Consider the following 9,542-nt stretch of genomic DNA (forward strand, 5'->3'; position numbering starts at 1 on the left):
GCGCTCTTCGCCTTCGGCTTGAAGCTTCTCCCTGCTAGAATAACGTTGCCGCTCAAAATGGCCCCCGCGACTTCTACCCTCCTCGCTCCGGAGCTCTTATTAGAGCTAGCCGAAGAGTTGGGGAGTCCGGATTGGGTCTGTGCCGAGCAAATTGCCCTCGGGACGCCCTTCCCGAGGTTCTAAGGGGCGCAGCGTCGCTCTCGCTGCCCTCCCCACTCCTAGCAGAGACGGGCCGTCTCGGAGACGAGACAAAGCCCCGCCGATCGACGCTGGCGCTGAACCCGGAAGCCACCCTTTATGTGTACTATATGGCTGCTGATGGCAAGTTTGGGACTCTGGTGCAAAAGTACAACGAAAACAGCCACAACATGATGATAATGTGAAAGGAAATTTCCAGAGGGGGAATGTAAAAACAAGAGAATAAGCAGTGTTATTATAATAACGTTACTAACTTAACTTTAAATGCATGCAGTTCTGAGTGCATATCTCAATTTCAGAGTTACTGTTCACAAAACCTCTCCAGTTAAAGCAAGGGTCACTAAGCTTTTGGGGTCTGTGGACACCCCTGCAAACTGTTATTGGCACAAAACACACCCTGCAACCAAGCACACAACACAACCTATTATACTGGCCACAGGATGCTTACAGTATTTCAAGACCAATTTCACTGGTGGGAGGGAGGACCATGTGAGTGCCAGGGAAGGCCCCCGAGGGTGCATGTGTACCCATGGGTGCTGAGGTTAAAGGCACTCACATAGTAAAGCTGGGAGAAACCTCTTCCTGAAACTTTGGAGAGCATTTGCCATTCTGAAGGAAATGAGCCCTGAGTGCTCGCTGGAAGGACAGATCCTGAAGCTGAGGCTCCAGTACTTTGGCCACCTCATGAGAAGAGAAGACTCCCTGGAAAAGACCCTGATGTTGGGAAAGATGGAGGGCACAAGGAGAAGGGGACGACAGAGGACGAGATGGTTGGACAGTGTTCTCGAAGCTACCAACATGAGTCTGACCAAACTGCGGGAGGCAGTGGAAGACAGGAGTGCCTGGCGTGCTCTGGTCCATGGGGTCACAAAGAGTCGGACACGACTAAACAACAACAACAACAGCAACAGCAACAGCAACAGCAACAAAAGACCAGATCTGTAGAAACGATCGTTGTACAGTAAAGGGCAACTGAAGAGCTTATGCTGAAGAGGACTAATGGAGAGTTGTTGATCAGAAGCCCAGAGTTCATAAGCTTCCCTAGGTGCCAGTCTATTATGCTGAATAGAGATTCTTCAGGCAAAATGTCCACATTCTGGGCACCAACCTATGCCAGTTTCCTTTTGCTTTGTATTACCTTTCTGTCTTGAATAGAATTTCTGAATGTACCTTTTTCAGTTTTGATTGCTTCGTTAGCTTCAAGAATCTCTTTATTACTCTCCAGATTTCTAATCCTCCAAAGACTATGGGTGGGGTGTGTAGGAACTGTCTCAGCATTTCATATGGAAGTTAATTTCTGATTTCCATATTAATAAAACATAGCTTTATCTTTTTATTTCTCCATAATCCTTGCAACAACAGGGAGAGAAGATTATACTGAATATGTTGAAAAAGCAATTAGAAGGCTGCATGCAAGAACTTTAAAAGGGGAGGGAAGAGACATGAAATTTAGCGACAGTTTTAAATGTTGGGTTCAACAGGCACTGCCTGTAAGACAGAATGAAGAATTCCTTAGAGTGCAGGTGTTTGTAGCCATGGTCATCAAAAATAGGTTTCAAATGGCCTCAAGCTATTATATGGCCACTGCATTGGTTTTTGTATTGCTTTGAATATTATATTTTTTGTGTGTGTGTAAAAACCAGCCATGTGGGTGTGTCTCCACTTTTCTCCGAAGAGTCGGACACGACTAAACAAGAACAGAATGGTGAAAAACTTGAGCTAGTGCTGGGGGGGGGGGAGAGATATCAAGATTTGTGGGTGTGGCCTTAAAAATTCTGGGTTGGAGGGAGGGCATAATTTGATATGCTTTGTTTCCAAGTGTCGTTTTGCTTGTGCAAATAGGCCTGCATATCAAGGGTCCTCTGATGTGGCTTGTGTGTCTTCAGGTTGCGTTCTGTCTTCTATGTGTTGGAAGACTCAGGCCAAACAGTTGAGTTGTGTGGCCAAAGTTCCCGTTTTATTTAATATGTGGGTTTTGACTTCTGACTATTGTCTTCATGACTCTGTGAATAAATGCAGCTTAAAAGGAAAAGGAAATTCAGAAGCTGAAGAAATGGTGTTGTTTTTTAAAAAAAAATCCTCTAATTGCAGAACTATGATTCACTAAAATTTCTACTGTCCTCAGACATGTGCCTTGATGAAGATTTATGTAAAAATTTATGTGCCTTGATGAAGATTTATGTAAAAATTTATGTGCCTTGATGATTTATGTAAAAATGATGCAGCCAGCATGTCACCATAATTATTCCTTTATAACTCATGGATTTACTGCAAAATAAAAAAATTCCTTCAGTAGCACCTTAAAGACCAACTAAGTTTATAGAAACCAGAGCAGTGCACGGAAACGCTGTTTACCTTCCCGCCGGAGTGGTACCTATTTATCTACTTGCACTTTGACATGCTTTCAAACTGCTAGGTTGGCAGGGGCTGGGACCGAGCAATGGGAGCTCACCCCGTCACTGGGATTTAAACCGCCGACTTTCTGATCGGCAAGCCCAAGAGGCTCAGTGGTTTAGACAGACAGGGTATAGTACTCATAAAAAACAGTATCAAAACGATTCGCACACACTGAAGGAAAACCACCACAGAAAGGTAATGGCAGAATTAAGAGCTGCTCACCTCAAAGACATGAAAATCAGATTCAAAGAAAGCAAAATCGAAGGGTAATCTTGATTTCAGGCTAGAATTCATGAGTAGTTTAAAGCTCGTGTTAGAGGCGTTGCAAAATTTGGAAAAGGGAGAGAGAATCCAAGAAGCAAGCCATTGTTTTAGTGCAACGTAGCTCTAGGTGCTGTTCCCCAAGAAGATGTACAGTTTGGACAGAAGACCTACAGGATAAGTCAAAGCTGGTAAGATGCCGTGTGGAATCCTGCCATTCTTCAATACAGTAGAGCTTTCAGAGTAGTTTCCTTGCATTACACTCTGCATATAGTTGTTTCCACTTAATAACAAAGGCAATACAATTGAGATGCAGGTTACAAAAAGCATCAAGAGTCAACATTAACCTGCAGTAAAAACTTGCAACAAAGGCAACTTGCATCTCCAGCCCAAGCCCTTAAAATCAAGTAGGAAACAAAACAAAAAAACTGTCTTAACCACAATATTACAGTGCGCTAGGTGTATTTACAGGAGGAAATAAGGTAATCTATACTTTTACAGTATACCCACGAATACCTCCTTCATCCCCAGGCTCTTGTACATGAAAGTCAATAGGTATTCGTGTGTAACGGGAAATATCTCTAAGATATATTTTAAAACCTGCATTTTTAATGAAAGTGTTACCAAATATTGGAGGCCGTTTTTATCTGAATCAAAACCCACACGAGTATTCCATGATTAAATTGAGTGGGTGTGAAATTTCATTAGGTTGCTCAGTTTTAAGCAGATTGGTAATTCTGAAGGACAGAATTCGAGAGGGGGAAAATAATACTGCCTTTTTTTTAATCTCACTTCCAGTCTTCCACCATCTGTGCGATTATTCCCATTCATGTAATACATCAGTGTCTCACAGCTTGGTCTTTGATGAATTTATAAAGAATGTGACCTTATCAATCAAGGGAGGTTAACGGCTTCTAAATGCTGATAGATAGCCAAGAGCACATGGCCAAATCCTTATGACCCTTTGGGTAAAAGTTGACACTGAAGTAGAAAACTCTCTATTTCATTTAGTTCCAACTACAGTACAAAAGAAAAAGGGGGGGAGGAAAGACGACAGGCTAGTAACTTAAGGAGGCAAATAGAATGCATATTAATAAACTTATTATTAGTTAATAAAATTAGCTGTTGCACAGATAAGCAGAAGTCCCAGCAGGACCAAAAACCACCACTAGTCTAAATCAGTGCATATTTCCTCTTGGGCCCTGCTATCAATATGTACCAAACTGCCGGGTGCACTACTCATGAATTTTGTGTCTGTGCATGGGACAGATTTTCTAGGTCAACCTTCTCCAACATGGAGCCCTCCAGATGTTTTGGACTTCCATCAACCCTGACCATAGGCCCAGCTGTCTGGGGTTGATGGCAACTGAGAGTTCAACAACATTTCGTTTTCCCCCCCTTTCTCGTAACATCGCATTAGCCACTGTAAGAGCAAGATGCTGGACTAAACGGGTCTTTGGGTTTGGTTTAAATACCTATAATTAATATATTAACAATAGAATGAGAGGAGAGTCTCGTGGATGCTCATGTGCATGGAGAAAAATGAATCCAATTCCTAACTATATCTTTCCACTGGGAAGAGCCCAGGGCTGATAGAATGGTTAAAACGAAAACAGTTTCTTTCTTTTTTAATAATAATTTTTATTAAGTTTTACAAATATTTGTTAACATAGCATCCATCTTGCATAGAATATATAAAAACCAATTGGCCATCTCAGCCTGAGACTTCCCTCCTCCTCAACTAATGGTTTTCTTGTTTATACTCTGATATTGCGCCCAGGTGGCGCTGTGGTTAAACCGCTGAGCCTAGGGCTTGCTGATCAGAAGGTCGGCGGTTCGAATCCCTGCGACGGGGTGAGCTCCCGTTGCTTGGTCCCAGCTCCTGCCAACCTAGCAGTTCAAAAGCACGTCAAAGTGCAAGTAGATAAATAGGAACCGCTACAGCGGGAAGGTAAACGGTGTTTCCATGTGCCGCTCTGGTTTGCCAGAAGCGGCTTTGTCATGCTGGCCACATGACCTGGAAGCTATACGCCGGCTCCCTCGGCCAATAATGCGAGATGAGCGCGCAACCCCAGAGTCGGTCACGACTGGACCTAATGTTCAGGGGTCCCTTTACCTTTACCTATTGCATTTTGTTAATATTATTACTGTACCCTGAAATCTTATTCTTAGATAATCAATTAAAAATAATCCTTAATAATAAATGATACATTTAACCTTACAAAACTTCTTGTAACCCCACTAACGATGTTAATTGTTTACAATTGTCTTTCAAATACAACATAAATTTGTTCCAGTCTTTCGGAAAGGTTTTTGTCCTGCTGGTTCCGAATTCTCCTGGTTAATTTTGCCAACTTTGCATAGTCCATGAACTTCATCTGCCACTCTTCTTTCATCGGAATCTCTTCTTGCTTGCTTCTTTGGGCCAAAAACGAAAACAGTTTCTGACCTTCCATGCAATGCAGTAGAAATACCTGTCAATATTGGCCAATGTGGTGACTTGGATGAAGAGAATTTGAGGAAAGGTGCTGTAGCAGCTCCGGCTGTCATGACACTTAGGAAACATGGTGTTGGGGAACACCCTACGATAAGCCCATTGCTCAGTGAGCCGACCAAAGCGGAGCTGGGCATCATTTTCTTTGTCTCAGTTTTGAATTTAGCCCTGGCACTGAGCAGATGTGGGGTTCTTTCTCTAATTAAGACTATTAATAATCGCTGGGAGCTGAGCTGAAGCAGTAAGCAGAAGATCGTGTCTGCAGCAGTTTTCTGCAGCTCAAGGAAATGACAGAGTCATGGGGCTATAATCTCCTGGTTCATATTTGATGTTGCATCACTTAGCACAAGTAATTAGGAAGGGGTCGGCCAGCTCTACTTGCAATGGAAGGCTTTTCAGATTGTGCAAATGTCAACACTGGGTTAGTGGCCATGCATTCATGAGCACTGGGTGTAAAATAATTGACTGATGCTTCTCCAGATAAATAGTAATGTAATAGCTTATTATTTGTATAATGTCTTCTGTCCTGCAGAGTTTCTTGTACGCAGCAGTAATTCAGCTCAACATTCACAGCGGGATGAGCAGGAGAGTTGGACACTTGACACTGTCTTTCTGATCACGAGCACATGGATTGGCAGCCGCAGTTCCCAAAATGTGGCACATTCATGGGCTCTTTCCCCTTTCTGCCGCTGAGAACTGGAACGCGTTGGTTGAATGTGCAGGTTAAATCTCTTTGATCGTGGCCTCTATTTCAGATTTTTAACCTGAAATCCTTCAAGGCGAATTCTGCAGTTAAATGGGACATGGGGTTTAACTAGATTTGACTGTGTTTTTGCCGCTTTGAGTTCCATGATGGAAGAAAGGCAGGATATAAATGGAATAATAGAAAACAAACAGTTGTTCATTGACTGGGACAGAACAAGCCAACTAACACTGGTGCAGACATCTCCAGAATCTGGCTTTTACAATGACTGCTTCAGCAGCATCTTTAGCTGTAAAAGTCAGGTTAATCAAACTTGCCCCACAGTGTCCCAAGGGTGCTGTGAGATGGCATATTACTATTATAAAACTGCCCTACACCTGCGGTATATAAATTTAATACATAATAATAATGTCATTGCCTGTGCTTTCCATATATTTTATATGATGAACTACATCCACTTTGAATGATGAGACTTAATCACAACGTAAAAAAGTAATGAAAGCAGAAGACTCTTAAATTCCTGTACAACACTATCTATAAAAGGCAAGTAAGGTAAAAGGTAAAGGGACCCCTGACCATTAGGTCCAGTCGCGGACGACTCTGGGGTTGCGGTGCTCATCTCGCTTTACTGGCTGAGGGAGCCGGCGTACAGCTTCCGGGTCATGTGGCCAGCATGACTAAGCCGCTTCTGGCAAACCAGAGCAGCGCACGGAAATGCCATTTACCTTCCCGCCGGAGTGGTACCTATTTATCTACTTGCACTTTGACATGCTTTCGAACTGCTAGGTTGGCAGGAGCAGGGACCGAGCAACGGGAGCTCACCCCGTCGCAGGGATTCGAACTGCTGACCTTCTGATCGGCAAGCCCTAGGCTCGGTGGTTTAACCCACATCGCCACTCGCGTAATCTTCCATAATCTTCCATGTTCTATAGAAAGGCATTGAATGAAAATAAGCACCAAATAATGCTAATGTTGTCAATCTTGCAAAGGTGAGCAACCTACTCTTTCGTGTACCGTAGGAACATATGAGCATCAAGTTTTCTATGAGCTGTAAAACGTGCCCAAATTGACATGGCCAAGCCTGATAAGGCATTTGCGTGTAAATTTAAACAGGAAACTGAAAAGGTCCCATGCTGGAAGTTGTCATATCAACAATGAAACACAGCTGATGTTTCAAACAAAACGTAGCAGTAATGTGGAATAACCGTGTTGTCATTCAAGCTGGCTCCTTGCCAGAGGATTGGAAGGTACCCAATTTATCAGCCACTTTCAAGAGTCATCTTACATGAACTCGGAAATTCTAAGTCGATTAGCCCAATTGTCTTATCTCAGGATAAGCGTTTTAATAATTATGAAGTATATAAACGAACAAAAAGGGACCCAGGTGGCGCTGTGGTTAAACCACTGAGCCTAGGGCTTGCTGATCAGAAGGTCGGCGGTTCGAATCCCCGCGACAGCGTGAGCTCCCGTTGCTTGGTCCCAGCTCCTGCCAACCTAGCAGTTCGAAAGCACGTCAAAATGCAAGTAGATAAATAGGAAGCGCTACAGCGGGAAGGTAAACGGCGTTTCCATGTGCTGCTCTGGTTTGCCAGAAGCGGCTGTGTCATGCTGGCCACATGACCTGGAAGCTATACGCCGGCTCCCTCGGCCAATAATGCGAGATGAGCACGCAACCCCAGAGTCGGTCACGACTGGACCTAATGGTCAGGGGTCCCTTTACCTTTACCTTTATATAAACGAACAAGTCATGCCAAGGATTAATCAGCCCAACTTCTGAAAAGGGAAGTCCTGTCTCACCAGGATTCTAGATTTTTTTTAAAAAAATAAAAAATAAACTTTGTTCATGGAAGATTCAGAGCTCTCCACTCAAAATTAATTAGAAATTTTGCTACTATAGGTTCAAGACTTTTCTCCATCCTTGGTTGGTCTTTCGTCTTAGTGGCCTGGACCTGAGGCATACATAGAGTGGTAGCTTTCAAAGCATTTCCCCCCCTAACACTTAAAGTTTGTGCAGGAGGTGGCATTCAGTGAAAAAAAAGCCACCTTTGCTTTTAAAAACAGGATAAAATCATTGGCCGGGGATGTGTCTTTGTCGTGGGCATGCAGTTTCAAAGCGAGTGTGGAAAAGAAACACAGCAAATCCGGGGCTTATCTCGAAAGCTGTTTGGAAGCAAAGTAAATATATTTGCTAAGAACAAAAGGGCCTCTGCTTCTAAGGCATGCACACATTTGAAGGATCCATTATGTTGATGAATGAAGCATATACCGTGTTTCCCCTTTTTTAAGACACCGTCTTATAACTTTTTTTCCTCAAAAAAACACAAGGTGTCTTATTTTCAGGGGATGTCTTAATTTTTTATTACCATTTTTATTATGGACCCACCCTGGGGAGCAACTTCCTTTAAAAAGAGACAAGGAAAAAAGAGCAAAGGCAGCGGTGAGGGAGACACTTTGTGCATGCTCAGAGACCACCCCATCCCCAGCTATAAACCCACCCCGGTTTTCCAAGACACCTTTTCCCCGGCACTGGACTGGCGGGGGGGATGTGAAGGGGGTGTCTCTGTGCATGCTCAGAGGCAGCCTCGTCCCGGGCGCCGCTATGGGAGTGGAGGGCACTCACCTAACCATGACCCAGATCCCGGCCACGACGAGGCGGCGTGCGCCGGCAGCGGACTGAGCCGGAGCCCCTGGTGCAGGCCAGCGTTGAGCTCACTACCGGCCCCGCCGAGCGCAGCCACGGGCCCATCGCCCAGCTCGCCCGCCTGCCTGCCTCCCGCTTCCCTGCCCACAAAATTCCGGCGGCGGGCCATGCAGCCCATGCCGCTCCAGCAGAGCGGAAGGGGCCAGCAGCGCTTCCGCCGCCGTCCGCACCCCGGCGCCACGGAAGGACCCGCGAGCCTCCCGCCACCTCTCTGCCTTGGGCCATGCGGCCCACAACATTCCGGCGGCGCGGATGGGGCCAGCAGGGCTCCCGCCGCCGCTCTGCCTTGGGCCATGCGGCCCACAACGTTCCGATGGCGCGGATGGGGCCAGCAGCGCTCCCGCCGCCGCCCGTCACTCTGGCAGGGCCAGCGGTGCTCCCGCCGCCGCTCTGCCTCGGGCCATGCGGCCCACAACGTTCCGGCGGCGCGGATGGGGCCAGCAGGGCTCCCGCCGCCGCCCGTCACTCTGGCAGGGCCAGCGGGGCTCCCGCCGCCGCTCTGCCTCGGGCCATGCGGCCCACAACGTTCCGGTGGTGCAGAAGGTCCAGCGGGCCTCCGGCCGCCGCTCTGCCTCGCCGCTCTGGCTGGGCACTCCGCCCGGTGCTGCTGGACGTTCCGAGCGCTCGGCGCTGCGGAGCGCTCCACTCTGCAGCCGCCTGTTCCGGCGGCGGGGCGGCAGGCCTCCTCGGCCGGGCCAGGAAGAGGCCAGGCCGCTGGCTGGGCGCTCCACCCGGCGCTGCTGGGCGCTCTGAGCGCCAGGCGCTGCTGGGTGCTCTGAGCGCTCGGC

The 9,542-nt window shown here is 46.5% G+C and overlaps 1 protein-coding gene across 5 annotated transcripts in view; it reads right to left on the bottom strand.

Moving 5' to 3' along the window:
• The window catches only part of FAM168A (family with sequence similarity 168 member A), a 148,773-nt gene that overhangs the window by 42,439 nt on the left and 96,792 nt on the right, over positions 1-9,542 (bottom strand). The gene's annotated exons all lie outside the window — the stretch shown is intronic.

The sequence above is a fragment of the Zootoca vivipara genome, chromosome 4 (assembly GCF_963506605.1).
Source record: "Zootoca vivipara chromosome 4, rZooViv1.1, whole genome shotgun sequence".
Taxonomy (NCBI): domain Eukaryota; kingdom Metazoa; phylum Chordata; class Lepidosauria; order Squamata; family Lacertidae; genus Zootoca; species Zootoca vivipara.